Source organism: Rhipicephalus microplus, chromosome 3 (assembly GCF_043290135.1).
Source record: "Rhipicephalus microplus isolate Deutch F79 chromosome 3, USDA_Rmic, whole genome shotgun sequence".
Lineage (NCBI taxonomy): Eukaryota > Metazoa > Arthropoda > Arachnida > Ixodida > Ixodidae > Rhipicephalus > Rhipicephalus microplus.
In genome coordinates this window covers 158,380,036-158,405,780 of record NC_134702.1, presented here as the reverse complement: position 1 = coordinate 158,405,780, position 25,745 = coordinate 158,380,036, and the positions used below count along the sequence as shown (strand labels likewise).

Below are 25,745 nucleotides of genomic sequence, written 5' to 3'. Positions count from 1 at the left end.
AAACTATTCAAGTTACATACCGTGCGCAAATTGGAGACTTGATGACAGCAGATAAAAAAAAATACTTCCGATACCGGGAATCGCACGCGGGCCTCCTGGGTGAGAGCCAGGTATCCAAGCCACTAGACCATGCCGGAGAACGGAGAGGGACAGAGCGATCGCTTAGCCGTTCGGCCAACAGGGTAAAAGTATTGAAGTTATATAGCATGCGCAAATTGGAGACTTGATGATAGCAGATGAAAAAATACTTCCGACACCGGGAATCGGACGCGGGCCTCCTGGGTGAGAGCGCCATAGGTATCCTAGACACTAGACCATGCTGTAGAACGGAGAGGGACGGAGCGATCGCTTAGCCATTCGGCCAACAGGGTAAAACTATTGAAGTTACATAGCGTGCGCAAATTGGAGACTTGATGACAGCAGATAAAAGAAAATACTTCCGACACCGGGAATCGAACCCGGGCCTCCTGTGTGAAAGCCAGGTATCCTAGACACTAGACCATGCTGTAGAACGGAGAGGGACGGAGCGATCACTTAGCCATTCGGCCAACAGGGTAAAACTATTGAAGTTACATAGCGTGCGCAAATTGGAGACTTGATGACAGCAGATAAAAGAAAATACTTCCGACACCGGGAATCGAACCCGGGCCTCCTGTGTGAAAGCCAGGTATTCTAGACACTAGACCATGCTGTAGAACGGAGAGGGACGGAGCGATCACTTAGCCATTCCGCCAACAGGGTAAAACTATTGAAGTTACATAGCGTGCGCAAATTGGAGACTTGATGACAGCTGATAAAAGAAAATATTTCCGACACCGGGAATCGAACCCGGACCTCTTGGGTGAAAGCCAGGTATCCTAGCCACTAGACCATGCCGGAGAACGTAGAGGGACGGCGCGATCGCTTAGCGATTCGGCCAACAGGGTAAAAGTATTGAAGTCACATAGCGTGCGTAAATTGGAGACTTGATGATAGCAGATAAAAGAAAATACTTCCAAACCGGGAATCGAACCCCGGCCTCCTGGGTGAGAGCCAGGTATCCTAGCCACTAGACCATGCCGGAGAACGGAGAGGGACGGAGCGATCACTTAGCCATTTGGCCAACAGGGTAAAAGTATTGAAGTTACATAGCGTGCGTAAATTAGATACTTGATAATAGCAGATAAAAAATGCTTCCGACACCGGGAATCGTACCCGGGCCTCCTGGGTGAGAGCCAGGTGTCCAAGCCACTAGACCATGCCAGAGAACGGAGAGGGACGGAGCGATCGCTTAGCCATTCGGCCAACAGGGTGAAACTATTCAAGTTACATAGCGTGCGTAAATTGGATACTTGATAATAGCAGATAAAAAATACTTCCGACACCAGGAATCGAATCCAGGCCTTCTGGGTGAGAGCTAGGTATCCTAGCCACTAGACCCTGCCGGAGAACGGAGAGGGACTGAGCGATCGCTTAGCCATTCGGCCAACAGGGTAAAAGTATTGAAGTTATATAGTATGCGCAAATTGGAGACTTGATGATAGCAGATAAAAAAATACTTCCGATACCGGGAATCGCAAGCAGGCCTCCTGGGTGAGAGCCAGGTATCCAAGCCACTAAACCATGCCGGAGAACGGAGAGGGACAGAGCGATCGCTTAGCCATTCGGCGAACAGGGTAAAAGTATTGAAGTTATATAGCATGCGCAAATTGGAGACTTGATGATAGCAGATGAAAAAATACTTCCGACACCGGGAATCGGACGCGGGCCTCCTGGGTGAGAGCGCCATAGGTATCCTAGACACTAGACCATGCTGTAGAACGGAGAGGGACGGAGCGATCGCTTAGCCATTCGGCCAACAGGGTAAAACTATTGAAGTTAGATAGCGTGCGCAAATTGGAGACTTGATGACAGCAGGTAAAAGAAAATACTTCCGACACTGGGAATCGAACCCGGGCCTTCTGGGTTAAAGCCAGGTATCCTAGCCACTAGACCATGCTGGAGAACGGAGAGGGACGGAGCGATCGCTTAGCGATTCGGCCAACAGGGTAAAAGTATTGAAGTTACATAGCGTGCGCAAATTGGAGACTTGATGATAGCAGATAAAAGAAAATACTTCCGACACCGGGAATCGAACCTGGGCCACCTGGATGAGAGCCAGGTATCCTAGCCACTAGACCATGCTGGAGAACAGAGAGGGACGGAGCGATCACTTAGCCATTTGGCCAACAGGGTAAAAGTATTGAAGTTACATAGCGTGCGTAAATTGGATACTTGATAATAGCAGATAAAAAATACTTCCGACACCGGGAATCGTACCCGGGCCTCCTGGGTGAGAGCCAGGTGTCCAAGCCACTAGACCATGCCAGAGAACGAAGAGGGACGGAGCGATCGCTTAGCCATTCAGCCAACAGGGAGAAACTATTCAAGTTACATACCGTGCGCAAATTGGAGACTTGATGACAGCAGATAAAAGAATACTTCCGACACCAAGAATCGAACCAGGGTCTCCTGGGTGAGAGCCAGATATCCTAGCCACTAGACCACGCCGGAGAACGGAGAGGGACGGAGCGATCGCTTAGATATTCGGCCAACAGGTTAAAAGTATTGAAGTTACAAAGCATGCGCAAATTTGAGGCTTGAAGACAGCAGATAAAAGAAAATACTTCCGACACCGGGAATCGTACCCGGGCCTCCTGGGTGAGAGCCAGGTATCCTAGCCACTAGACCATGCCGGAAAAGGGAGAAAGGCGGAGCGAACGCTTAGTGATTCGGCCAACAGGGTAAAACTATTGAAGTTACATAGCGAGCGCAAATTGTAGACTTGATGACAGCAGATAAAAGAAAATACTTCCGACACCGGGAATCGCAACCGGGCCTCCTGGAGGAGAGCCAGGTATCCTAGACACTAGACCATGCGGGAGAACGGAGAGGGACGGAGAGATCGCTTAGCCATTCGGCCAACAGGGTAAAACTATATAAGTTACATACTGTGCGCAAATTGAAGACTTGATGACAGCAGCTAAAAGAAAATACTTCCGACACCGCAAATCAAACCCGGGCCTCCTGATGAGAGCCAGGTATCCTAGCCACTAGACCATGCCGGAGAACGGAGAGGGACGGAGCGATCGCTTAGCGATTCGGCCAACAGGGTAAAAGTATTGAAGTTACATAGCGTGCGCAAATTGGAGACTTGATGATAGCAGATAAAGGAAAATACTTCAGACACCGGGAATCGAACCCGGGCCTCCTGGGTGAGAGCCAGGTATCCTAGCCACTAGACCATGCCGGAGAACGGAGAGGGACGGAGCGATCGCTTAGCCATTTGGCCAACAGGGTAAAAATATTGAAGTTACATAGCGTGCGTAAATTGGATACTTATAATAGCAGATAAAAAATACTTCCGACACCGGGAATCATACCCGGGCCACCTGGGTGAGAGCCAGGTATCCAAGCCACTAGACCATGCCAGAGAACGGAGAGGGACGGAGCGATCGCTTAGCCATTCGGCCAATAGGGTGAAACTATTCAAGTTACATACCGTGCGCAAATTGGAGACTTGATGACAGCAGATAAAAAAATACTTCCGACACCAAGAATCGAACCAGGGTCTCCTGGGTGAGAGCCAGATATCCTAGCCACTAGACCACGCCGGAGAACGGAGAAGGACGGAGCGATCGCTTAGATATTCGGCCAACAGGGTAAAAGTATTGAAGTTACAAACCATGCGCAAATTGGAGGCTTGAAGACAGCAGATAAAAGAAAATACTTCCGACACCGGGAATCGAATCCAGACCTCCTGGGTGAGAGCTAGGTATCCTAGCCACTAGACCATGCCGGAGAACGGAGAGGGACTGAGCGATCGCTTAGCCATTCGGCCAACAGGGTAAAAGTATTGAAGTTATATCGTATGCGCAAATTGGAGACTTGATGATAGCAGATGAAAAAATACTTCCGACACCGGGAATCGAAACCGGGCCTCCTGGGTGAGAGCAAGGTATCCTTGACAATAGACCATGCTGTAGAACAGAGAGGGACGGAGCGATCGCTTAGCTATTCGGTCAACAGGGTAAAACTATTGAAGTTACATAGCGTGCGCAAATTGGAGACTTGATAATAGCAGATAAAAAATACTTCCGACACCGGGAATCGTACACGGGCCTCCTGGGTGAGAGCCAGGTGTCCAAGCCACTAGACCATGCCAGAGAACGGAGAAGGACGGAGCGATCGCTTAGCCATTCGGCCAACAGGGTGAAACTATTCAAGTTATATAGCATGCGCAAATTGGAGACTTGATGATAGCAGATAAAAAATACTTCCGACACCGGGAATCGTACCCGGGCCTCCTGGGTGAGAGCCAGGTATCCAAGCCACTAGACCATGCCAGAGAACGGAGAGGTACGGAGCGATCGCTTAGCCATTCGGCCAACAGGGTGAAACTATTCAAGTTATATAGCATGCGCAAATTGGAGACTTGATGATAGCAGATAAAAAAATACTTCCGACACCGGGAATCGGACGCGGGCCTCCTGGGTGAGGGCGCCATAGGTATCCTAGACACTAGACCATGCTGTAGAACGGAGAGGGACGGAGCGATCGCTTAGCGATTCGGCCAACAGGGTAAAACTATTGAAGTTACATAGCGTGCGCAAATTGGAGACTTGATGACAGCAGATAAAAGAAAATACTTCCGACACCGGGAATCGAAACCGGGCCTCCTGGGTGAGAGCAAGGTATCCTTGACAATAGACCATGCTGTAGAACAGAGAGGGACGGAGCGATCGCTTAGCTATTCGGTCAACAGGGTAAAACTATTGAAGTTACATAGCGTGCGCAAATTGGAGACTTGATAATAGCAGATAAAAAATACTTCCGACACCGGGAATCGTACCCGGGCCTCCTGGGTGAGAGCCAGGTGTCCAAGCCACTAGACCATGCCAGAGAACGGAGAGGGACGGAGCGATCGCTTAGCCATTCGGCCAACAGGGTGAAACTATTCAAGTTACATACCGTGCGCAAATTGGAGACTTGATGACAGCAGATAAAAGAATACTTCCGACACCAAGAATCGAACCAGGGTCTCCGGGGTGAGAGCCAGATATCATAGCCACTAGACCACGCCGGAGAACGGAGAGGGACAGAGCGATCGCTTAGCCAATCGGCCAACAGGGTAAAAGTATTGAAGTTATATAGCATGCGCAAATTGGAGACTTGATGATAGCAGATGAAAAAAATACTTCCGACACCGGGAAGCGCACGCGGGCCTCCTGGGTGAGAGGCAGGTATCCAAGCCACTAGACCATGCCGGAGAACGGAGAGGGACAGAGCGATCGCTTAGCCAATCGGCCAACAGGGTAAAAGTATTGAAGTTATATAGCATGCGCAAATTGGAGACTTGATGATAGCAGATGAAAAAATACTTTCGACACCGGGAATCGGACGCGGGCCTCCTGGGTGAGAGCGCCATAGGTATCTTAGACACTAGACCATGCTGTAGAACGGAGAGGAAAGGAGAGATCGCTTAGCCATTCGGCCAACAGGGTAAAACTTGAAGTTACATACCGTGCGCAAATTGGAGACTTGATGACAGCAGATAAAAGAATACTTCCGACACCAAGAATCGAACCAGGTTCTCCTGGGTGAGAGCCAGATATCCTAGCCACTGGACCACGCCGGAGAACGGAGAGAGACGGAGCGATCGCTTAGATATTCGGCCAACAGGGTAAAAGTATTGAAGTTACAAAGCATGCGCAAATTGGAGGCTTGAAAACAGCAGATAAAAGAAAATACTTCCCACACCGGGAATCGAATCCAGGCCTCCTGGGTGAGAGCCAGGTATCCAAGCCACTAGACCATGCCGGAGAATGGAGAGAGACAGAGCGATCGCTTAGCCATTCGGCCAACAGCGTAAAAGTATTGAAGTTATATAGCATGCGCAAATTGGAGACTTGATAATAGCAGATGAAAAAATACTTCCGACACCGGGAATCAGACGCGGGCCTCCTGGGTGAGAGCGCCATAGGTATCCTAGACACTAGATCATGCTGTAGAACGGAGAGGGACGGAGCGATCGCTTAGCCATTCGGCCAACAGGGTAAAACTATTGAAGTTACATAGCGTGCGCAAATTGAAGACTTGATGACAGCAGATAAAAGAAAATACTTCCGACACCGGGAATCGAACCCGGGCCTCCTGGGTGAAAGCCAGGTATCCTAGCCACTAGACCATGCCGGAGAACGGAGAAGGATGGAGCGATTGCTTAGCCATTTGGCCAACAGGGTAAAAGTATTGAAGTTACATAGCGTGCGTAAATTGGATACTTGATAATAGCAGATAAAAAATACTTCCGACACCGGGAAATGTACCCGGGCCTCCTGGGTGAGAGCCAGGTGTCCAAGCCACTAGACCATGCCAGAGAACGTAGAGGGACGGAGCGATCGCTTAGCCATTCGGCCAACAGGGTGAAACTATTCAAGTTACATACCGTGCGCAAATTGGAGACTTGATGACAGCAGATAAAAAAAATACTTCCGATACCGGGAATCGCACGCGGGCCTCCTGGGTGAGAGCCAGGTATCCTAGCCACTAGACCATGCCGGAGAACGGAGAGGGACGGAGCGTACGCTTAGCGATTCGGCCAACAGGGTAAAAGTATTGAAGTTACATAGCGTGCGTAAATTGGATACTTGATAATAGCAGATAAAAAATACTTCCGACACCGGGAATCGAATCCAGGCCTCCTGGGTGAGAGCTAGGTATGCTAGCCACTAGACCCTGCCGGAGAACGGAGAGGGACTGAGCGATCGCTTAGCCATTCGGCCAACAGGGTAAAAGTATTGAAGTTATATAGTATGCGCAAATTGGAGACTTGATGATAGCAGATGAAAAAATACTTCCGACACCGGGAATCGGACGCGGGCCTCCTGGGTGAGAGCGCCATAGGTATCCTAGACACTAGACCATGCTGTAGAACGGAGAGGGACGGAGCGATCGCTTAGCCATTCGGCCAACAGGGTAAAACTATTGAAGTTAGATAGCGTGCGCAAATTAGAGACTTGATGACAGCAGATAAAAGAAAATACTTCCGACACTGGGAATCGAACCCGGGCCTTCTGGGTTAAAGCCAGGTATCCTAGCCACTAGACCATGCTGGAGAACGGAGAGGGACGGAGCGATAGCTTAGCGATTCGGCCAACAGGGTAAAAGTATTTGTGGTATAAGGCGTCGCTACCGACTACAGCGCTGTGCGGTGGCACGCGCTTGGTGGCCGCCACGGAGAGAAGAAGAAGATGGGATAAACAAGATGTCTCCGTTTATGCTGTGCTATTCATTATGTACGATGTAACATATTTTGGCGACGAGGATTCACCAGCCCATGTGCTACCGGCCTGAACCTCATCTGTGCCCTCATTTATTGCCTACCATCTTCTACGATGAGTATTTCGGGGCTACAGCCGCCACCTCCGTTCCTGTCGTCACCTGGACACCCGGACATTCCATGGGAGCAATGGATCCAGGCTTTCAAGAATTACATGGTTGCTTCGGGCGCCTTCGACCTACCTGCCATTCGTCGGAAGGCGATCCTGCTCAACTGCTTGGGCTTGGAAGGACAACGTATCTTCCAGACTCTGACGACTACTGACGACCCGTGCCTCGTGCCTGCGAGCGCTGCGGCAGGTACACTGACGTCCCCTAGTCCTGATGTGTTCGACCGCGCCATCGCGACGCTGGAAGGTCACTTCAAAACCACGTCGAACGTCACTGCAGCGCGTCACCGTTTCCGTCGACGTACGCAGGCCCCAGGTGAGACTGCGGCTGATTACGTCACCGCGCTGAGAAGTCTGGTAGGAGCATGCAATTTCGGTGATCTAACGGACGACATGATACGCGACCAGCTCATAGAGAAAACCACAAGTGGATACTTACGTGAACGCCTTCTGCTGGAAGAGTCTCTCACGCTTTCTAAGGCTCTTACCATTGCCAAACAGCATGATCAAGCGACTAATGAAGCAAGAGAACTTGCACAAAATGACTTGCAAGTTCATCGTGTAAAAGATACTTCAAATCACAGAGAACGGCATTGTAGCACATGTACTTGCTATAACATGCACGGTCAAAGTCGCATATCTCCGAAAGAGCAAGTATGTTATCGTTGTGGTTCTACGGCACACCTTGCAAATAGCTCTCTGTGCAAGGCCAAAGCGCATAGGTGTCGACAATGTGAGAAAATTGGCCATCTTGAAAAGGTGTGCAAGTCATTGCGGAAGTTTGAGAAGAATGTTCAGCATGTAGCGGAAGGTAACGATACAGCTGATCCAGACGACCATTTAAGTGTTTGTCAGATCTGGAGCCGTAAGAAGGGAATTTACGCAGCGTTGGAAATAGAAGGAATTTCTGTACCATTTTTGATCGATACAGGATCATCGGTTTCGATCCTGGCCGAAGAACTTTACCAACGCTATTTTTCTAAAGCGTATCCACTGAAGTCTACATCCGTCCAGCTTCTCGATTATTCGAAGGCAGCAATTCCTATACAAGGATGCTTCATTGCTACTGCCTCATTTCACGGCCGATGCACTTCTGTTCTACTATACGTTGTGCCTGGGGGAACAACCATTCTGGGATTAGACGGCATCGCTGCTCTGGATATGAAGATCCAAGGGTCACCGCTCAGGTGTCTTCTAATGACGCAAGAAACTCCTGTGCTACCTCCAGAATTACGTTCTGAGTTTGAGCACCTATTTGCAAAAGAGCTGGGAACTGTGAGAGGCTTCACTCACAAGGTCAGAGTTCGCGCGTCTGTACAACCGGTGGCCAGCAAACTGAGACGACTGCCACTTGTCATTCGCGAGCAAGTCTCGGCAGAAGTTCAGAAATTAGAAGCTCAGGGCATCATTGAGCGTGTCGACTCTTCTGAGTGGGTCTCCCCTATTGTCGTAGCCAGAAAAAAAGACGGCTCGATTCGCATGTGTGTTGACTTACGGGAGCCAAACAAAGCTGTGGTAGTAGACAGTTTTCCTTTGCCACAAACTGAGGAGCTCCTGAACAGCCTGGCTGGGGCACAGCGTTTCTCGAAGCTAGACTTAGCTTCTGCATATCACCAGTTACCGCTCAGTTCAGAGAGCCGTGACCTTACCACGTTCATCACTCACGATGGACTATTTCGCTTCAAGAGGGTTTGCTTCGGACTAGCGTCGGCGCCATCAGCGTTCCAGAAAATGATGCACATGATCTTGAAAGGGTGCAAATGTGTCCTATTTTACATTGATGACATCATCGTGTATGGGCGATCCCGAGAGGACCATTTGGGAAACTTGCGCGCTGTATTGCAACGTCTTTCTGATGCTGGCCTCCGGCTCAACAACAAGTGTGTCTTTGACGTGGCAGAGTTGACTTTTCTAGGTCACGTTGCGAGCGCCAAAGGATTATTTCCGTTGATGTCATCCATTGAGGCGATAACAAAGGCACCATCACCTACAAATATTAACGAACTCCGCTCGCTACTGGGGCTTGCAGGCTTCTATTCCAAGTTCATTCCTCATTTTTCGGAGGTTGTCGAGCCAATGCGCGCCTTGCTACGAGGACAAGCCTCTTTCGTTTGGAGTGCGGCAGCACAGAGCAGTTTGGAGCGCCTGAAATCTCTGCTCACATCTTGCGAAGTGCTTCATCTTTTCGATCCTCACTTGCCTGTGTTCATTACAACTGATGCTTCAGGATATGGATTAGGTGCAGTACTTCAGCAGGACAACGGGACCTCACTGCAAACTGTCGCATTCGCCTCCCGCACACTTCAACCGCATGAGCGGAAATACTCAGTCGGCGAACGTGAGGCCCTGGCCTGCGTCTGGGCTTGCGAACACTGGCACGTTTATCTATGGGGACGACCTTTCATCTTACGAACGGATCACGCAGCGCTGGTTACGCTCCTTTCGACGAAAGGCACCGGTCACCGACCATTAAGGATTGCGCGCTGGTCCTCACGGTTGCTCTGCTACAACTATACCGTCGAATACAGGAAAGGTAGCGAAAACGTCGTGGCTGACGCTCTCTCCAGGCTACCCGTCCAGAGTTTAATCCGCGATGCACCAGAAGAGGAATTTATCTGTTTGTTGTCTCCCGTAGTTACCATGCCAGAACTTCAAGAAGCAAGTGCCAATGATCAGATTATCTGTGAAGTTAAGCACTTCACGACTACTTCTTGGCCTGACAAGAAATCACTGTCAAAAGAATTGCTACCTTACTTTTACGTGAAGGCTGAACTCTCTGTCGTAAGTGATATCCTATGCCGGGGTGACAGGATTGTCGTGCCTGCAACTTTGACACGCCGCCTTATGGATCTGGCCCACGAGTCACACAGAGGCATTAGTCGTACCAAAGCTCGCCTGAGAGAGTCCTATTGGTGGCCATGCATGGATAGTCACATTGAAGAACTGGTGCGCACATGCGTGATTTGCCAGTCTTGTGACAAGTCCGCACGTACCTTTCCAGCGCCACTGCAACCTGTTCCTCTTCCTGACGCGGCGTGGGAAAAAATTGCCATCGACATTGTGGGACCATTCTCGCAAGCTTCGGCCGACTACCGTTATGCAATTACTGCCATTGACTATTATAGCAAGTGGCCTGAAGTGGCGTTCGTGCGAGATGCGACCACTTCTACAGTGAAGAAGTTTTTACTTGAACTTTTTGCGCGAGAAGGCTACCCACGTAGTATTGTATCCGATCATGGACCACAGTTCTCTTCAGCAAGCTTTGACGAGTTTCTCACGGAGCGTGGAATAACGCACTACAACTCTTCCGTGTATTACCCACAAGCTAACGGCTTGGTGGAAAGATTCAATAGGGTGCTGAAGTCGTACATTCAACTAGCCCTGCTTGAACGTCGTGACGTACGAACAGCCATGCTTGATTACCTGCAAGTATATCGCTGTACGCCTCACGCGACTACTGGTGCGACACCCGCTGTTCTTCTTCATCGACGCCAACCTCGCACCAGACTTGACATATTGGGATTGCCCGACAGATGCTTCAGCACGGACCCGTCAAGGGCGATTGAACAGTTGCGAGAGCGCGTACAAAACAAGCAAATGATCTCGAAGAGCTACACCGATGAAAAACGTGGAGCCAAGGAACCCAGTTTCGTCGTTGGTGATTACGTGCGCGTTAAGACAACTGCAGCTCACGGTAAGCTGTCTTCACAATTCTCCGCGCCCAAGAAGATCATTGGAAAACGTGGACCGGCCTCGTACCTCTTGGAAGATGGGCGTGTGTGGAACGCATCCAAGTTAATCGCAGTTCACCCCGGAGCGGTCAACAAAATGAAATCGGGCACCCCTGCTGTTATGAACTGGACACCTGCATTTAATCGGTCTTCTCATGCATTACAGCCTGAAACCTCTGCTCTTATGAACTGGTCCCCTGCATCTGATCGGTCATCTAGTGCGCCCCAATGGGACACATCAAGAGCGGATGGTCATGAAAGGGCAGACCCCGTATCATCTCCACTAGACGGCACGCAAGCTTTGACCAGTCCAGGATTTAATGCGCCTGCAAGGAAAAGCAAGCGTAAAAGGAAGACCCCAAAGAAATTGAAGGACTTCATTAGGAAGTAGACAAAAACAGTTTTGTGTGTTTCTACCATTTATTTTTTATTTTATTTTATTTTATTTTTTTTTTTTGCAAGAGGGGATATGTGGTATAAGGCGTCGCTACCGACTACAGCGCTGTGCGGTGGCACGCGCTCGGTGGCCGCCACGGAGAGAAGAAGAAGATGGGATAAACAAGATGTCTCCGTTTATGCTGTGCTATTCATTATGTACGATGTAACAGTATTGAAGTTACATAGCGTGCGCAAATTGGAGACTTGATGATAGCAGATAAAAGAAAATACTTCCGACACCGGGAATCGAACCTGGGCCTCCTGGGTGAGAGCCAGGTATCCTAGCCACTAGACCATGCTGGAGAACAGAGAGGGACGGAGCGATCACTTAGCCATTTGGCCAACAGGGTAAAAGTATTGAAGTTACATAGCGTGCGTAAATTGGATACTTGATAATAGCAGATAAAAAATACTTCCGACACCGGGAATCGTACCCGGGCCTCCTGGGTGAGAGCCAGGTGTCCAAGCCACTAGACCATGCCAGATAACAAAGAGGGACGGAGCGATCGCTTAGCCATTCGGCCAAGAAGGAAGAAGTATTGAAGATACATAGCGTGCGCAATTTGGAGACTTGATGATAGCTGATAAAAAAATACTCCCGACCCCAGGAATCGCAACCGGGCTTCCTGGGTGAGAGCCAGGTATCCTAGACACTAGAACATGCCGGAGAACGGAGAGGGACGGAGAGATCGCTTAGCCATTCGGCCAACAGGGTAAAACTATTGAAGTTACATACCGTGCGCAAATCGGAGACTTGATGACAGCAGATAAAAGAAAAAACTTCTGACACCGGGAATCGTACCCGGGCCTGCTGGGTGAGAGCCAGGTATCCTAGCCACTAGACCATGCCAGAGATTTGAGAGGGAGGGAGCGATCGCTTAGCCATTCTGCCAACAGGGTAAAAGTATTGAAGTTACAAAGCATGCGCAAATTGGAGGCTTGAAGACAGCAGATAAAAGAAAATACTTCCGACACCGGGAATCGAACCAGGGCCTCCTGGGTGAAAGCCAGGTATCCTAGCCACTAGACCATGCCGGAGAACGGAGAAGGACGGAGCGATCGCTTAGCCATTCGGCCAACAAGGTAGAAGTATTGAAGATACATAGCGTGCGCAATTTGGAGACTTGATGATAGCTGATAAAAAAAATACTCCCGACCCCAGGAATCGCAACCCGGCTTCCTGGGTGAGAGCCAGGTATCCTAGACACTAGACCATGCCGGAGAACGGAGAGGAACGGAGAGATCGCTTAGCCATTCGGCCAATAGGGTAAAACTTGAAGTTACATACCGTGCGCAAATTGGAGACTTGATGACAGCAGATAAAACAATACTTCCGACACCGAGAATCGAACCAGGTTCTCCTGGGTGAGAGTTAGATATCCTAGCCACTAGACCACGCCGGAGAACGGAGAGGGACGGAGCGATCGCTTAGATATTCGGCCAACAGGGTAAAAGTATTGAAGTTACAAAGCATGCGCAAATGGGAGGCTTGAAAACAGCAGATAAAAGAAAATACTTCCCACACCGGGAATCGAATCCAGGCCTCCTGGGTGAGAGCCAAGTATCCAAGCCACTAGACCATGCCGGAGAACGGAGAGGGACAGAGCGATTGCTTAGCCATTCGGCCAACAGCGTAAAAGTATTGAAGTTATATAGCATGCGCAAATTGGAGACTTGATAATAGCAGATGAAAAAATACTTCCGACACCGGGAATCAGATGCAGGCCTCCTGGGTGAGAGCGCCATAGGTATCCTAGACAATAGATCATGCTGTAGAACGGAGGGACGGAGCGATCGCTTAGCCATTCGGCCAACAGGGTAAAACTATTGAAGTTACATAGCGTGCGCAAATTGGAGACTTGATGACAGCAGATAAAAGAAAATACTTCCGACACCGGGAATCGAACCCGGTCCTCCTGGGTGAAAGCCAGGTATCCTAGCCACTAGACCATGCCGGAGAACGGAGAAGGACGGAGCGATTGCTTAGCCATTTGGCCAACAGGGTAAAAGTATTGAAGTTACATAGCGTGCGTAAATTGGATACTTGATAATAGCAGATAAAAAATACTTCCGACACCGGGAATCGTACCCGGGCCTCCTGGGTGAGAGCCAGGTGTCCAAGCCACTAGACCATGCCAGAGAACGTAGAGGGACGGAGCGATCGCTTAGCCATTCGGCCAACAGGGTGAAACTATTCAAGTTACATACCGTGCGCAAATTGGAGACTTGATGACAGCAGATAAAAAAAAATACTTCCGATACCGGGAATCGCACGCGGGCCTCCTGGGTGAGAGCCAGGTATCCAAGCCACTAGACCAAGCCGGAGAACGGAGAGGGACAGAGCGATCGCTTAGCCATTCGGCCAACAGGGTAAAAGTATTGAAGTTATATAGCATGCGCAAATTGGAGACTTGATGATAGCAGATGAAAAAATACTTCCGACACCGGGAATCGGACGCGGGCCTCCTGGGTGAGAGCGCCATAGGTATCCTAGGCACTAGACCATGCTGTAGAACGGAGAGGGACGGAGCGATCGCTTAGCCATTCGGCCAACAGGGTAAAACTATTGAAGTTATATAGCATGCGCAAATTGGAGACTTGATAATAGCAGATGAAAAAATACTTCCGACACCGGGAATCAGACGCAGGCCTCCTGGGTGAGAGCGCCATAGGTATCCTAGACACTAGATCATGCTGTAGAACGGAGGGACGGAGCGATCGCTTAGCCATTCGGCCAACAGGGTAAAACTATTGAAGTTACATAGCGTGCGCAAATTGGAGACTTGATGACAGCAGATAAAAGAAAATACTTCCGACACCGAGAATCGAACGCGGTCCTCCTGGGTGAAAGCCAGGTATCCTAGCCACTAGACCATGCCGGAGAACGGAGAAGGACGGAGCGATTGCTTAGCCATTTGGCCAACAGGGTAAAAGTATTGAAGTTACATAGCGTGCGTAAATTGGATACTTGATAATAGCAGATAAAAAATACTTCCGACACCGGGAATCGTACCCGGGCCTCCTGGGTGAGAGCCAGGTGTCCAAGCCACTAGGCCATGCCAGAGAACGTAGAGGGACGGAGCGATCGCTTAGCCATTCGGCCAACAGGGTGAAACTATTCAAGTTACATACCGTGCGCAAATTGGAGACTTGATGACAGCAGATAAAAAAAATACTTCCGATACCGGGAATCGCACGCGGGCCTCCTGGGTGAGAGCCAGGTATCCAAGCCACTAGACCATGCCGGAGAACGGAGAGGGACAGAGCGATCGCTTAGCCATTCGGCCAACAGGGTAAAAGTATTGAAGTTATATAGCATTCGCAAATTGGAGACTTGATGATAGCAGATGAAAAAATAGTTCCGACACCGGGAATCGGACGCGGGCCTCCTGGGTGAGAGCGCCATAGGTATCCTAGACACTACACCATGCTGTAGAACGGAGAGGGACGGAGCGATCGCTTAGCCATTCGGCCAACAGGGTAAAACTATTGAAGTTACATAGCGTGCGCAAATTGGAGACTTGATGACAGCAGATAAAAGAAAATACTTCCGACACCGGGAATCGAACCCGGGCCTCCTGTGTGAAAGCCAGGTATCCTAGACACTAGACCATGCTGTAGAACGGAGAGGGACGGAGCGATCACTTAGCCATTCGGCCAACAGGGTACAACTATTGAAGTTACATAGCGTGCGCAAATTGGAGACTTGATGACAGCAGATAAAAGAAAATACTTCCGACACCGGGAATCGAACCCGGGCTTCCTGTGTGAAAGCCAGGTATCCTAGACACTAGACCATGCTGTAGAACGGAGAGGGACGGAGCGATCACTTAGCCATTCCGCCAACAGGGTAAAACTATTGAAGTTACATAGCGTGCGCAAATTGGAGACTTGATGACAGCTGATAAAAGAAAATATTTCCGACACCGGGAATCGAACCCGCGCCTCTTGGGTGAAAGCCAGGTATCCTAGCCACTACACCATGCTGGAGAACGGAGAGGGACGGAGCGATCGCTTAGCGATTCGGCCAACAGGGTAAAAGTATTGAAGTCACATAGCGTGCGCAAATTGGAGACTTGATGATAGCAGATAAAAGAAAATACTTCCGACACCGGGAATCGAACCCCGGCCTCCTGGGTGAGAGCCAGGTATCCTAGCCACTAGACCATGCCGGAGAACGGAGAGGGACGGAGCGATCACTTAGCCATTTGGCCAACAGGGTAAAAGTATTGAAGTTACATAGCGTGCGTAAATTAGATACTTGATAATAGCAGATAAAAATGCTTCCGACACCGGGAATCGTACCCGGGCCTCCTGGGTGAGAGCCAGGTGTCCAAGCCACTAGACCATGCCAGAGAACGGAGAGGGACGGAGCGATCGCTTAGCCATTCGGCCAACAGGGTGAAACTATTCAAGTTACATAGCGTGCGTAAATTGGATACTTGATAATAGCAGATAAAAAATACTTCCGACACCGGGAATCGAATCCAGGCCTTCTGGGTGAGAGCTAGGTATCCTAGCCACTAGACCCTGCCGGAGAACGGAGAGGGACTGAGCGATCGCTTAGCCATTCGGCCAACAGGGTAAAAGTATTGAAGTTTTATAGTATGCGCAAATTGGAGACTTGATGATAGCAGATAAAAAAATACTTCCGATACCGGGAATCGCAAGCAGGCCTCCTGGGTGAGAGCCAGGTATCCAAGCCACTAAACCATGCCGGAGAACGGAGAGGGACAGAGCGATCGCTTAGCCATTCGGCGAACAGGGTAAAAGTATTGAAGTTATATAGCATGCGCAAATTGGAGACTTGATGATAGCAGATGAAAAAATACTTCCGACACCAGGAATCGGACGCGGGCCTCCTGGGTGAGAGCGCCATAGGTATCCTAGACACTAGACCATGCTGTAGAACGGAGAGGGACGGAGCGATCCCTTAGCCATTCGGCTAACAGGGTAAAACTATTGAAGTTAGATAGCGTGCGCAAATTGGACACTTGATGACAGCAGATAAAAGAAAATACTTCCGACACTGGGAATCGAACCCGGGCCTTCTGGGTTAAAGCCAGGTATCCTAGCCACTAGACCATGCTGGAGAACGGAGAGGGACGGAGCGATCGCTTAGCGATTCGGCCAACAGGGTAAAAGTATTGAAGTTACATAGCGTGCGCAAATTAGAGACTTGATGATAGCAGATAAAAAAAATACTTCCGACACCGGGAATCTAACCTGGGCCTCCTGGGTGAGAGCCAGGTATCCTAGCCACTAGACCATGCTGGAGAACAGAGAGGGACGGAGCGATCACTTAGCCATTTGGCCAACAGGGTAAAAGTATTGAAGTTACATAGCGTGCGTAAATTGGATACTTGATAATAGCAGATAAAAAATACTTCCGACACCGGGAATCGTACCCGGGCCTCCTGGGTGAGAGCCAGGTTTCCAAGCCACTAGACCATGCCAGAGAACGAAGAGGGACGGAGCGATCGCTTAGCCATTCAGCCAACAGGGAGAAACTATTCAAGTTACATACCGTGCGCAAATTGGAGACTTGATGACAGCAGATAAAAGAATACTTCCGACACCAAGAATCGAACCAGGGTCTCCTGGGTGAGAGCCAGATATCCTAGCCACTAGACCACGCCGGAGAACGGAGAGGGACGGAGCGATCGCTTAGATATTCGGCCAACAGGATAAAAGTATTGAAGTTACAAAGCATGCGCAAATTTGAGGCTTGAGGACAGCAGATAAAAGAAAATACTTCCGACACCGGGAATCGTACCCGGGCCTCCTGGGTGAGAGCCAGGTATCCTAGCCACTAGACCATGCCGGAAAAGGGAGAAAGGCGGAGCGAACGCTTAGTGATTCGGCCAACAGGGTAAAACTATTGAAGTTACATAGCGAGCGCAAATTGTAGACTTGATGACAGCAGATAAAAGAAAATACTTCCGACGCCGGGAATCGAACCAGGGCCTCCTGGGTGAAAGCCAGGTATCCTAGCCACTAGACCATGCTGGAGAACGGAGAGGGACAGAGCGATCGCTTAGCCATTCGGCCAACAGGGTAAAACTATTGAAGTTACATAGCGTGCGTAAATTGGATACTTGATAATAGCAGATAAAAAATACTTCCGACACCGGGAATCGTACCCGGGCCTCCTGGGTGAGAGCCAGGTTTCCAAGCCACTAGACCATGCCAGAGAACGAAGAGGGACGGAGCGATCGCTTAGCCATTCAGCCAACAGGGAGAAACTATTCAAGTTACATACCGTGCGCAAATTGGAGACTTGATGACAGCAGATAAAAGAACACTTCCGACACCAAGAATCGAACCAGGTTCTCCTGGGTGAGAGCCAGATATCCTAGCCACTGGACCACGCCGGAGAACGGAGAGGGACGGAGCGATCGCTTAGATATTCGGCCAACAGGGTAAAAGTATTGAAGTTACAAAGCATGCGCAAATTGGAGGCTTGAAAACAGCAGATAAAAGAAAATACTTCCCACACCGGGAATCGAATCCAGGCCTCCTGGGTGAGAGCCAGGTATCCAAGCCACTAGACCATGCCGGAGAATGGAGAGAGACAGAGCGATCGCTTAGCCATTCGGCCAACAGCGTAAAAGTATTGAAGTTATATAGCATGCGCAAATTGGAGACTTGATAATAGCAGATGAAAAAATACTTCCGACACCGGGAATCAGACGCGGGCCTCCTGGGTGACAGCGCCATAGGTATCCTAGACACTAGATCATGCTGTAGAACGGAGAGGGACGGAGCGATCGCTTAGCCATTCGGCCAACAGGGTAAAACTATTGAAGTTACATAGCGTGCGCAAATTGAAGACTTGATGACAGCAGATAAAAGAAAATACTTCCGACACCGGGAATCGAACCCGGGCCTCCTGGGTGAAAGCCAGGTATCCTAGCCACTAGACCATGCCGGAGAACGGAGAAGGATGGAGCGATTGCTTAGCCATTTGGCCAACAGGGTAAAAGTATTGAAGTTACATAGCGTGCGTAAATTGGATACTTGATAATAGCAGATAAAAAATACTTCCGACACCGGGAATTGTACCCGGGCCTCCTGGGTGAGAGCCAGGTGTCCAAGCCACTAGACCATGCCAGAGAACGTAGAGGGACGGAGCGATCGCTTAGCCATTCGGCCAACAGGGTGAAACTATTCAAGTTACATACCGTGCGCAAATTGGAGACTTGATGACAGCAGATAAAAAAAATACTTCCGATACCGGGAATCGCACGCGGGCCTCCTGGGTGAGAGCCAGGTATCCTAGCCACTAGACCATGCCGGAGAACGGAGAGGGACGGAGCGTACGCTTAGCGATTCGGCCAACAGGGTAAAAGTATTGAAGTCACATAGCGTGCGCAAATTGGAGACTTGATGATAGCAGATAAAAGAAAATACTTCCGACACCGGGAATCGAACCCCGGCCTCCTGGGTGAGAGCCAGGTATCCTAGCCACTAGACCATGCCGGAGAACAGAGAGGGACGGAGCGATCACTTAGCCATTTGGCCAACAGGGTAAAAGTATTGAAGTTACATAGCGTGCGTAAATTGGATACTTGATAATAGCAGATAAAAAATACTTCCGACACCGGGAATCGAATCCAGGCCTCCTGGGTGAGAGCTAGGTATGCTAGCCACTAGACCCTGCCGGAGAACGGAGAGGGACTGAGCGATCGCTTAGCCATTCGGCCAACAGGGTAAAAGTATTGAAGTTATATAGTATGCGCAAATTGGAGACTTGATGATAGCAGATGAAAAAATACTTCCGACACCGGGAATCGGACGCGGGCCTCCTGGGTGAGAGCGCCATAGGTATCCTAGACACTAGACCATGCTGTAGAACGGAGAGGGACGGAGCGATCGCTTAGCCATTCGGCCAACAGGGTAAAACTATTGAAGTTAGATAGCGTGCGCAAATTAGAGACTTGATGACAGCAGATAAAAGAAAATACTTCCGACACTGGGAATCGAACCCGGGCCTTCTGGGTTAAAGCCAGGTATCCTAGCCACTAGACCATGCTGGAGAACGGAGAGGGACGGAGCGATAGCTTAGCGATTCGGCCAACAGGGTAAAAGTATTGAAGTTACATAGCGTGCGCAAATTGGAGACTTGATGATAGCAGATAAAAGAAAATACTTCCGACACCGGGAATCGAACCTGGGCCTCCTGGGTGAGAGCCAGGTATCCTAGCCACTAGACCATGCTGGAGAACAGAGAGGGACGGAGCGATCACTTAGCCATTTGGCCAACAGGGTAAAAGTATTGAAGTTACATAGCGTGCGTAAATTGGATACTTGATAATAGCAGATAAAAAATACTTCCGACACCGGGAATCGTACCCGGGCCTCCTGGGTGAGAGCCAGGTGTCCAAGCCACTAGACCATGCCAGATAACAAAGAGGGACGGAGCGATCGCTTAGCCATTCGGCCAAGAAGGTAGAAGTATTGAAGATACATAGCGTGCGCAATTTGGAGACTTGATGATAGCTGATAAAAAAATACTCCCGACCCCAGGAATCGCAACCGGGCTTCCTGGGTGAGAGCCAGGTATCCTAGACACTAGAACATGCCGGAGAACGGAGAGGGACGGAGAGATCGCTTAGCCATTCGGCCAACAGGGTAAAACTATTGAAGTTACATACCGTGCGCAAATCGGAGACTTGATGACAGCAGATAAAAGAAAAAACTTCTGACACCGGGAATCGTACCCGGGCCTGCTGGGTGAGAGCCAGGTATCCTAGCCACTAGACCATGCCAGAGATTTGAGAGGGAGGGAGCGATCGCTTAGCCATTCGGCCAACAGGGTAAAAGTATTGAAGTTACAAAGCATGCGCAAATTGGAGGCTTGAAGACAGCAGATAAAAGAAAATACTTCCGACACCGGGAATCGAACCAGGGCCTCCTGGGTGAAAGCCAGGTATCCTAGCCACTAGACCATGCCGGAGAACGGAGAAGGACGGAGCGATCGCTTAGCCATTCGGCCAACAAGGTAGAAGTATTGAAGATACATAGCGTGCGCAATTTGGAGACTTGATGATAGCTGATAAAAAAAATACTCCCGACCCCAGGAATCGCAACCCGGCTTCCTGGGTGAGAGCCAGGTATCCTAGACACTAGACCATGCCGGAGAACGGAGAGGAACGGAGAGATCGCTTAGCCATTCGGCCAATAGGGTAAAACTTGAAGTTACATACCGTGCGCAAATTGGAGACTTGATGACAGCAGATAAAACAATACTTCCGACACCGAGAATCGAACCAGGTTCTCCTGGGTGAGAGTTAGATATCCTAGCCACTAGACCACGCCGGAGAACGGAGAGGGACGGAGCGATCGCTTAGATATTCGGCCAACAGGGTAAAAGTATTGAAGTTACAAAGCATGCGCAAATTGGAGGCTTGAAAACAGCAGATAAAAGAAAATACTTCCCACACCGGGAATCGAATCCAGGCCTCCTGGGTGAGAGCCAAGTATCCAAGCCACTAGACCATGCCGGAGAACGGAGAGGGACAGAGCGATTGCTTAGCCATTCGGCCAACAGCGTAAAAGTATTGAAGTTATATAGCATGCGCAAATTGGAGACTTGATAATAGCAGATGAAAAAATACTTCCGACACCGGGAATCAGATGCAGGCCTCCTGGGTGAGAGCGCCATAGGTATCCTAGACACTAGATCATGCTGTAGAACGGAGGGACGGAGCGATCGCTTAGCCATTCGGCCAACAGGGTAAAACTATTGAAGTTACATAGCGTGCGCAAATTGGAGACTTGATGACAGCAGATAAAAGAAAATACTTCCGACACCGGGAATCGAACCCGGTCCTCCTGGGTGAAAGCCAGGTATCCTAGCCACTAGACCATGCCTGAGAACGGAGAAGGACGGAGCGATTGCTTAGCCATTTGGCCAACAGGGTAAAAGTATTGAAGTTACATAGCGTGCGTAAATTGGATACTTGATAATAGCAGATAAAAAATACTTCCGACACCGGGAATCGTACCCGGGCCTCCTGGGTGAGAGCCAGGTGTCCAAGCCACTAGACCATGCCAGAGAACGTAGAGGGACGGAGCGATCGCTTAGCCATTCGGCCAACAGGGTGAAACTATTCAAGTTACATACCGTGCGCAAATTGGAGACTTGATGACAGCAGATAAAAAAAATACTTCCGATACCGGGAATCGCACGCGGGCCTCCTGGGTGAGAGCCAGGTATCCAAGCCACTAGACCAAGCCGGAGAACGGAGAGGGACAGAGCGATCGCTTAGCCATTCGGCCAACAGGGTAAAAGTATTGAAGTTATATAGCATGCGCAAATTGGAGACTTGATGATAGCAGATGAAAAAATACTTCCGACACCGGGAATCGGACGCGGGCCTCCTGGGTGAGAGCGCCATAGGTATGCTAGGCACTAGACCATGCTGTAGAACGGAGAGGGACGGAGCGATCGCTTAGCCATTCGGCCAACAGGGTAAAACTATTGAAGTTATATAGCATGCGCAAATTGGAGACTTGATAATAGCAGATGAAAAAATACTTCCGACACCGGGAATCAGACGCAGGCCTCCTGGGTGAGAGCGCCATAGGTATCCTAGACACTAGATCATGCTGTAGAACGGAGGGACGGAGCGATCGCTTAGCCATTCGGCCAACAGGGTAAAACTATTGAAGTTACATAGCGTGCGCAAATTGGAGACTTGATGACAGCAGATAAAAGAAAATACTTCCGACACCGAGAATCGAACGCGGTCCTCCTGGGTGAAAGCCAGGTATCCTAGCCACTAGACCATGCCGGAGAACGGAGAAGGACGGAGCGATTGCTTAGCCATTTGGCCAACAGGGTAAAAGTATTGAAGTTACATAGCGTGCGTAAATTGGATACTTGATAATAGCAGATAAAAAATACTTCCGACACCGGGAATCGTACCCGGGCCTCCTGGGTGAGAGCCAGGTCTCCAAGCCACTAGGCCATGCCAGAGAACGTAGAGGGACGGAGCGATCGCTTAGCCATTCGGCCAACAGGGTGAAACTATTCAAGTTACATACCGTGCGCAAATTGGAGACTTGATGACAGCAGATAAAAAAAATACTTCCGATACCGGGAATCGCACGCGGGCCTCCTAGGTGAGAGCCAGGTATCCAAGCCACTAGACCATGCCGGAGAACGGAGAGGGACAGAGCGATCGCTTAGCCATTCGGCCAACAGGGTAAAAGTATTGAAGTTATATAGCATTCGCAAATTGGAGACTTGATGATAGCAGATGAAAAAATAGTTCCGACACCGGGAATCGGACGCGGGCCTCCTGGGTGAGAGCGCCATAGGTATCCTAGACACTACACCATGCTGTAGAACGGAGAGGGACGGAGCGATCGCTTAGCCATTCGGCCAACAGGGTAAAACTATTGAAGTTACATAGCGTGCGCAAATTGGAGACTTGATGACAGCAGATAAAAGAAAATACTTCCGACACCGGGAATCGAACCCGGGCCTCCTGTGTGAAAGCCAGGTATCCTAGACACTAGACCATGCTGTAGAACGGAGAGGGACGGAGCGATCACTTAGCCATTCGGCCAACAGGGTACAACTATTGAAGTTACATAGCGTGCGCAAATTGGAGACTTGATGACAGCAGATAAAAGAAAATACTTCCGACACCGGGAATCGAACCCGGGCTTCCTGTGTGAAAGCCAGGTATCCTAGACACTAGACCATGCTGTAGAACGGAGAGGGACGGAGCGATCACTTAGCCATTCCGCCAACAGGGTAAAACTATTGAAGTTACATAGCGTGCGCAAATTGGAGACTTGATGACAGCTGATAAAAGAAAATATCCGACACCGGGAATCGAACCCGCGCCTCTTGGGTGAAAGCCAGGTATCCTAGCCACTACACCATGCCGGAGAACGGAGAGGGACGGAGCGATCGCTTAGCGATTCGGCCAACAGGGTAAAAGTATTGAAGTCACATAGCGTGCGCAAATTGGAGACTTGATGATAGCAGATAAAAGAAAATACTTCCGACACCGGGAATCGAACCCCGGCCTCCTGGGTGAGAGCCAGGTATCCTAGCCACTAGACCATGCCGGAGAACGGAGAGGGACGGAGCGATCACTTAGCCATTTGGCCAACAGGGTAAAAGTATTGAAGTTACATAGCGTGCGTAAATTAGATACTTGATAATAGCAGATAAAAATGCTTCCGACACCGGGAATCGTACCCGGGCCTCCTGGGTGAGAGCCAGGTGTCCAAGCCACTAGACCATGCCAGAGAACGGAGAGGGACGGAGCGATCGCTTAGCCATTCGGCCAACAGGGTGAAACTATTCAAGTTACATAGCGTGCGTAAATTGGATACTTGATAATAGCAGATAAAAAATACTTCCGACACCGGGAATCGAATCCAGGCCTTCTGGGTGAGAGCTAGGTATCCTAGCCACTAGACCCTGCCGGAGAACGGAGAGGGACTGAGCGATCGCTTAGCCATTCGGCCAACAGGGTAAAAGTATTGAAGTTATATAGTATGCGCAAATTGGAGACTTGATGATAGCAGATAAAAAAATACTTCCGATACCGGGAATCGCAAGCAGGCCTCCTGGGTGAGAGCCAGGTATCCAAGCCACTAAACCATGCCGGAGAACGGAGAGGGACAGAGCGATCGCTTAGCCATTCGGCGAACAGGGTAAAAGTATTGAAGTTATATAGCATGCGCAAATTGGAGACTTGATGATAGCAGATGAAAAAATACTTCCGACACCGGGAATCGGACGCGGGCCTCCTGGGTGAGAGCGCCATAGGTATCCTAGCCACTAGACCATGCCGGAAAAGGGAGAAAGGCGGAGCGAACGCTTAGTGATTCGGCCAACAGGGTAAAACTATTGAAGTTACATAGCGAGCGCAAATTGTAGACTTGATGACAGCAGATAAAGGAAAATACTTCCGACGCCGGGAATCGAACCAGGGCCTCCTGGGTGAAAGCCAGGTATCCTAGCCACTAGACCATGCTGGAGAACGGAGAAGGACGGAGCGATCGCTTAGCCATTCGGCCAACAAGGTAGAAGTATTGAAGATACATAGCGTGCGCAATTTGCAGACTTGATGATAGCTGATAAAAAAAATACTTCCGACCCCAGGAATCGCAACCGGGCTTCCTGGGTGAGAGCCAGGCATCCTAGACACTAGTCCATGCCGGAGAACGGAGAGGGACGGAGAGATCGCTTAGCCATTCGGCCAACAGGGTAAAAGTATTGAAGTTACATAGCGTGCGTAAATTGGATACTTGATAATAGCAGATAAAAAATACTTCCGACACCGGGAATCGAATCCAGGCCTCCTGGGTGAGAGCTAGGTATCCTAGCCACTAGACCATGCCGGAGAACGGAGAGGGACTGAGCGATCGCTTAGCCATTCGGCCAACAGGGTAAAAGTATTGAAGTTATATAGTATGCGCAAATTGGAGACTTGATGATAGCAGATAAAAAATACTTCCGATACCGGGAATCGCACGCGGGCCTCCTGGGTGAGAGCCAGGTATCCAAGCCACTAGACCATGCCGGAAAACGGAGAGGGACAGAGCGATCGCTTAGCCATTCGGCCAACAGGGTAAAAGTATTGAAGTTATATAGCACGCGCAAATTGGAGACTTGATGATAGCAGATGAAAAAATACTTTCGACACCGGGAATCGGACGCGGGCCTCCTGGGTGAGAGCGCCATAGGTATCCTAGACACTAGACCATGCTGTAGAACGGAGAGGGACGGAGCGATCGCTTAGCCATTCGGCCAACAGGGTAAAACTATTAAAGTTACATAGCGTGCGCAAATTGGAGACTTGATGACAGCAGATAAAAGAAAATACTTCTGACACCGGGAATCGAACCCGGGCCTCCTGGGTGAAAGCCAGGTATCCTAGCCACTAGACCATGCCGGAGAACGGAGAGGGACGGAGCGATCGCTTAGCGATTCGGTCAACAGGGTAAAAGTATTGAAGTTACTTAGCGTGCGCAAATTGGAGACTTGATGATAGCAGATAAAAGAAAATACTTCCGACACCGGGAATCGAACCCGGGCCTCCTGGGTGAGAGCGCCATAGGTATCCTAGACACTAGA

The 25,745-nt window shown here is 49.7% G+C and overlaps 38 non-coding genes across 38 annotated transcripts; all 38 read right to left on the bottom strand.

Moving 5' to 3' along the window:
* Positions 1-807: 807 nt before the first annotated feature.
* On the bottom strand, positions 808-879 carry TRNAE-UUC (transfer RNA glutamic acid (anticodon UUC)). The gene has a single exon. It is a non-coding gene; the product is annotated as a tRNA-Glu (tRNA).
* Positions 880-1,173: 294 nt separating this feature from the next.
* TRNAE-CUC (transfer RNA glutamic acid (anticodon CUC)) lies at positions 1,174-1,245 on the bottom strand. The gene has a single exon. It is a non-coding gene; the product is annotated as a tRNA-Glu (tRNA).
* Positions 1,246-2,095: 850 nt separating this feature from the next.
* TRNAE-CUC (transfer RNA glutamic acid (anticodon CUC)) lies at positions 2,096-2,167 on the bottom strand. Its single transcript has one exon. It is a non-coding gene; the product is annotated as a tRNA-Glu (tRNA).
* A 110-nt stretch (positions 2,168-2,277) lies between these two features.
* Positions 2,278-2,349, bottom strand: TRNAE-CUC (transfer RNA glutamic acid (anticodon CUC)). Its single transcript has one exon. It is a non-coding gene; the product is annotated as a tRNA-Glu (tRNA).
* Positions 2,350-2,460: 111 nt separating this feature from the next.
* Positions 2,461-2,532, bottom strand: TRNAE-CUC (transfer RNA glutamic acid (anticodon CUC)). Its single transcript has one exon. It is a non-coding gene; the product is annotated as a tRNA-Glu (tRNA).
* Positions 2,533-2,645: 113 nt separating this feature from the next.
* Positions 2,646-2,717, bottom strand: TRNAE-CUC (transfer RNA glutamic acid (anticodon CUC)). Its single transcript has one exon. It is a non-coding gene; the product is annotated as a tRNA-Glu (tRNA).
* A 482-nt stretch (positions 2,718-3,199) lies between these two features.
* On the bottom strand, positions 3,200-3,271 carry TRNAE-CUC (transfer RNA glutamic acid (anticodon CUC)). The gene has a single exon. It is a non-coding gene; the product is annotated as a tRNA-Glu (tRNA).
* A 292-nt stretch (positions 3,272-3,563) lies between these two features.
* On the bottom strand, positions 3,564-3,635 carry TRNAE-CUC (transfer RNA glutamic acid (anticodon CUC)). Its single transcript has one exon. It is a non-coding gene; the product is annotated as a tRNA-Glu (tRNA).
* Positions 3,636-4,295: 660 nt separating this feature from the next.
* On the bottom strand, positions 4,296-4,367 carry TRNAE-CUC (transfer RNA glutamic acid (anticodon CUC)). The gene has a single exon. It is a non-coding gene; the product is annotated as a tRNA-Glu (tRNA).
* Positions 4,368-4,849: 482 nt separating this feature from the next.
* Positions 4,850-4,921, bottom strand: TRNAE-CUC (transfer RNA glutamic acid (anticodon CUC)). Its single transcript has one exon. It is a non-coding gene; the product is annotated as a tRNA-Glu (tRNA).
* Positions 4,922-6,141: 1,220 nt separating this feature from the next.
* TRNAE-UUC (transfer RNA glutamic acid (anticodon UUC)) lies at positions 6,142-6,213 on the bottom strand. Its single transcript has one exon. It is a non-coding gene; the product is annotated as a tRNA-Glu (tRNA).
* Positions 6,214-11,866: 5,653 nt separating this feature from the next.
* Positions 11,867-11,938, bottom strand: TRNAE-CUC (transfer RNA glutamic acid (anticodon CUC)). The gene has a single exon. It is a non-coding gene; the product is annotated as a tRNA-Glu (tRNA).
* A 110-nt stretch (positions 11,939-12,048) lies between these two features.
* On the bottom strand, positions 12,049-12,120 carry TRNAE-CUC (transfer RNA glutamic acid (anticodon CUC)). Its single transcript has one exon. It is a non-coding gene; the product is annotated as a tRNA-Glu (tRNA).
* A 481-nt stretch (positions 12,121-12,601) lies between these two features.
* On the bottom strand, positions 12,602-12,673 carry TRNAE-UUC (transfer RNA glutamic acid (anticodon UUC)). The gene has a single exon. It is a non-coding gene; the product is annotated as a tRNA-Glu (tRNA).
* An 848-nt stretch (positions 12,674-13,521) lies between these two features.
* Positions 13,522-13,593, bottom strand: TRNAE-UUC (transfer RNA glutamic acid (anticodon UUC)). The gene has a single exon. It is a non-coding gene; the product is annotated as a tRNA-Glu (tRNA).
* Positions 13,594-13,703: 110 nt separating this feature from the next.
* On the bottom strand, positions 13,704-13,775 carry TRNAE-CUC (transfer RNA glutamic acid (anticodon CUC)). The gene has a single exon. It is a non-coding gene; the product is annotated as a tRNA-Glu (tRNA).
* A 670-nt stretch (positions 13,776-14,445) lies between these two features.
* On the bottom strand, positions 14,446-14,517 carry TRNAE-UUC (transfer RNA glutamic acid (anticodon UUC)). The gene has a single exon. It is a non-coding gene; the product is annotated as a tRNA-Glu (tRNA).
* Positions 14,518-14,627: 110 nt separating this feature from the next.
* TRNAE-CUC (transfer RNA glutamic acid (anticodon CUC)) lies at positions 14,628-14,699 on the bottom strand. Its single transcript has one exon. It is a non-coding gene; the product is annotated as a tRNA-Glu (tRNA).
* A 1,039-nt stretch (positions 14,700-15,738) lies between these two features.
* Positions 15,739-15,810, bottom strand: TRNAE-CUC (transfer RNA glutamic acid (anticodon CUC)). Its single transcript has one exon. It is a non-coding gene; the product is annotated as a tRNA-Glu (tRNA).
* A 109-nt stretch (positions 15,811-15,919) lies between these two features.
* TRNAE-CUC (transfer RNA glutamic acid (anticodon CUC)) lies at positions 15,920-15,991 on the bottom strand. The gene has a single exon. It is a non-coding gene; the product is annotated as a tRNA-Glu (tRNA).
* An 849-nt stretch (positions 15,992-16,840) lies between these two features.
* On the bottom strand, positions 16,841-16,912 carry TRNAE-CUC (transfer RNA glutamic acid (anticodon CUC)). Its single transcript has one exon. It is a non-coding gene; the product is annotated as a tRNA-Glu (tRNA).
* A 293-nt stretch (positions 16,913-17,205) lies between these two features.
* Positions 17,206-17,277, bottom strand: TRNAE-CUC (transfer RNA glutamic acid (anticodon CUC)). Its single transcript has one exon. It is a non-coding gene; the product is annotated as a tRNA-Glu (tRNA).
* Positions 17,278-17,390: 113 nt separating this feature from the next.
* Positions 17,391-17,462, bottom strand: TRNAE-CUC (transfer RNA glutamic acid (anticodon CUC)). Its single transcript has one exon. It is a non-coding gene; the product is annotated as a tRNA-Glu (tRNA).
* Positions 17,463-17,575: 113 nt separating this feature from the next.
* Positions 17,576-17,647, bottom strand: TRNAE-UUC (transfer RNA glutamic acid (anticodon UUC)). Its single transcript has one exon. It is a non-coding gene; the product is annotated as a tRNA-Glu (tRNA).
* An 850-nt stretch (positions 17,648-18,497) lies between these two features.
* Positions 18,498-18,569, bottom strand: TRNAE-UUC (transfer RNA glutamic acid (anticodon UUC)). The gene has a single exon. It is a non-coding gene; the product is annotated as a tRNA-Glu (tRNA).
* Positions 18,570-18,679: 110 nt separating this feature from the next.
* Positions 18,680-18,751, bottom strand: TRNAE-CUC (transfer RNA glutamic acid (anticodon CUC)). Its single transcript has one exon. It is a non-coding gene; the product is annotated as a tRNA-Glu (tRNA).
* A 297-nt stretch (positions 18,752-19,048) lies between these two features.
* Positions 19,049-19,120, bottom strand: TRNAE-CUC (transfer RNA glutamic acid (anticodon CUC)). Its single transcript has one exon. It is a non-coding gene; the product is annotated as a tRNA-Glu (tRNA).
* A 667-nt stretch (positions 19,121-19,787) lies between these two features.
* Positions 19,788-19,859, bottom strand: TRNAE-CUC (transfer RNA glutamic acid (anticodon CUC)). The gene has a single exon. It is a non-coding gene; the product is annotated as a tRNA-Glu (tRNA).
* A 110-nt stretch (positions 19,860-19,969) lies between these two features.
* On the bottom strand, positions 19,970-20,041 carry TRNAE-CUC (transfer RNA glutamic acid (anticodon CUC)). The gene has a single exon. It is a non-coding gene; the product is annotated as a tRNA-Glu (tRNA).
* A 481-nt stretch (positions 20,042-20,522) lies between these two features.
* TRNAE-UUC (transfer RNA glutamic acid (anticodon UUC)) lies at positions 20,523-20,594 on the bottom strand. The gene has a single exon. It is a non-coding gene; the product is annotated as a tRNA-Glu (tRNA).
* An 848-nt stretch (positions 20,595-21,442) lies between these two features.
* Positions 21,443-21,514, bottom strand: TRNAE-UUC (transfer RNA glutamic acid (anticodon UUC)). Its single transcript has one exon. It is a non-coding gene; the product is annotated as a tRNA-Glu (tRNA).
* Positions 21,515-21,624: 110 nt separating this feature from the next.
* On the bottom strand, positions 21,625-21,696 carry TRNAE-CUC (transfer RNA glutamic acid (anticodon CUC)). Its single transcript has one exon. It is a non-coding gene; the product is annotated as a tRNA-Glu (tRNA).
* A 669-nt stretch (positions 21,697-22,365) lies between these two features.
* On the bottom strand, positions 22,366-22,437 carry TRNAE-UUC (transfer RNA glutamic acid (anticodon UUC)). The gene has a single exon. It is a non-coding gene; the product is annotated as a tRNA-Glu (tRNA).
* A 1,219-nt stretch (positions 22,438-23,656) lies between these two features.
* TRNAE-CUC (transfer RNA glutamic acid (anticodon CUC)) lies at positions 23,657-23,728 on the bottom strand. Its single transcript has one exon. It is a non-coding gene; the product is annotated as a tRNA-Glu (tRNA).
* A 109-nt stretch (positions 23,729-23,837) lies between these two features.
* TRNAE-CUC (transfer RNA glutamic acid (anticodon CUC)) lies at positions 23,838-23,909 on the bottom strand. The gene has a single exon. It is a non-coding gene; the product is annotated as a tRNA-Glu (tRNA).
* Positions 23,910-24,574: 665 nt separating this feature from the next.
* TRNAE-UUC (transfer RNA glutamic acid (anticodon UUC)) lies at positions 24,575-24,646 on the bottom strand. Its single transcript has one exon. It is a non-coding gene; the product is annotated as a tRNA-Glu (tRNA).
* Positions 24,647-24,940: 294 nt separating this feature from the next.
* On the bottom strand, positions 24,941-25,012 carry TRNAE-CUC (transfer RNA glutamic acid (anticodon CUC)). Its single transcript has one exon. It is a non-coding gene; the product is annotated as a tRNA-Glu (tRNA).
* Positions 25,013-25,494: 482 nt separating this feature from the next.
* TRNAE-UUC (transfer RNA glutamic acid (anticodon UUC)) lies at positions 25,495-25,566 on the bottom strand. The gene has a single exon. It is a non-coding gene; the product is annotated as a tRNA-Glu (tRNA).
* Between the last annotated feature and the right edge of the window lie 179 nt (positions 25,567-25,745).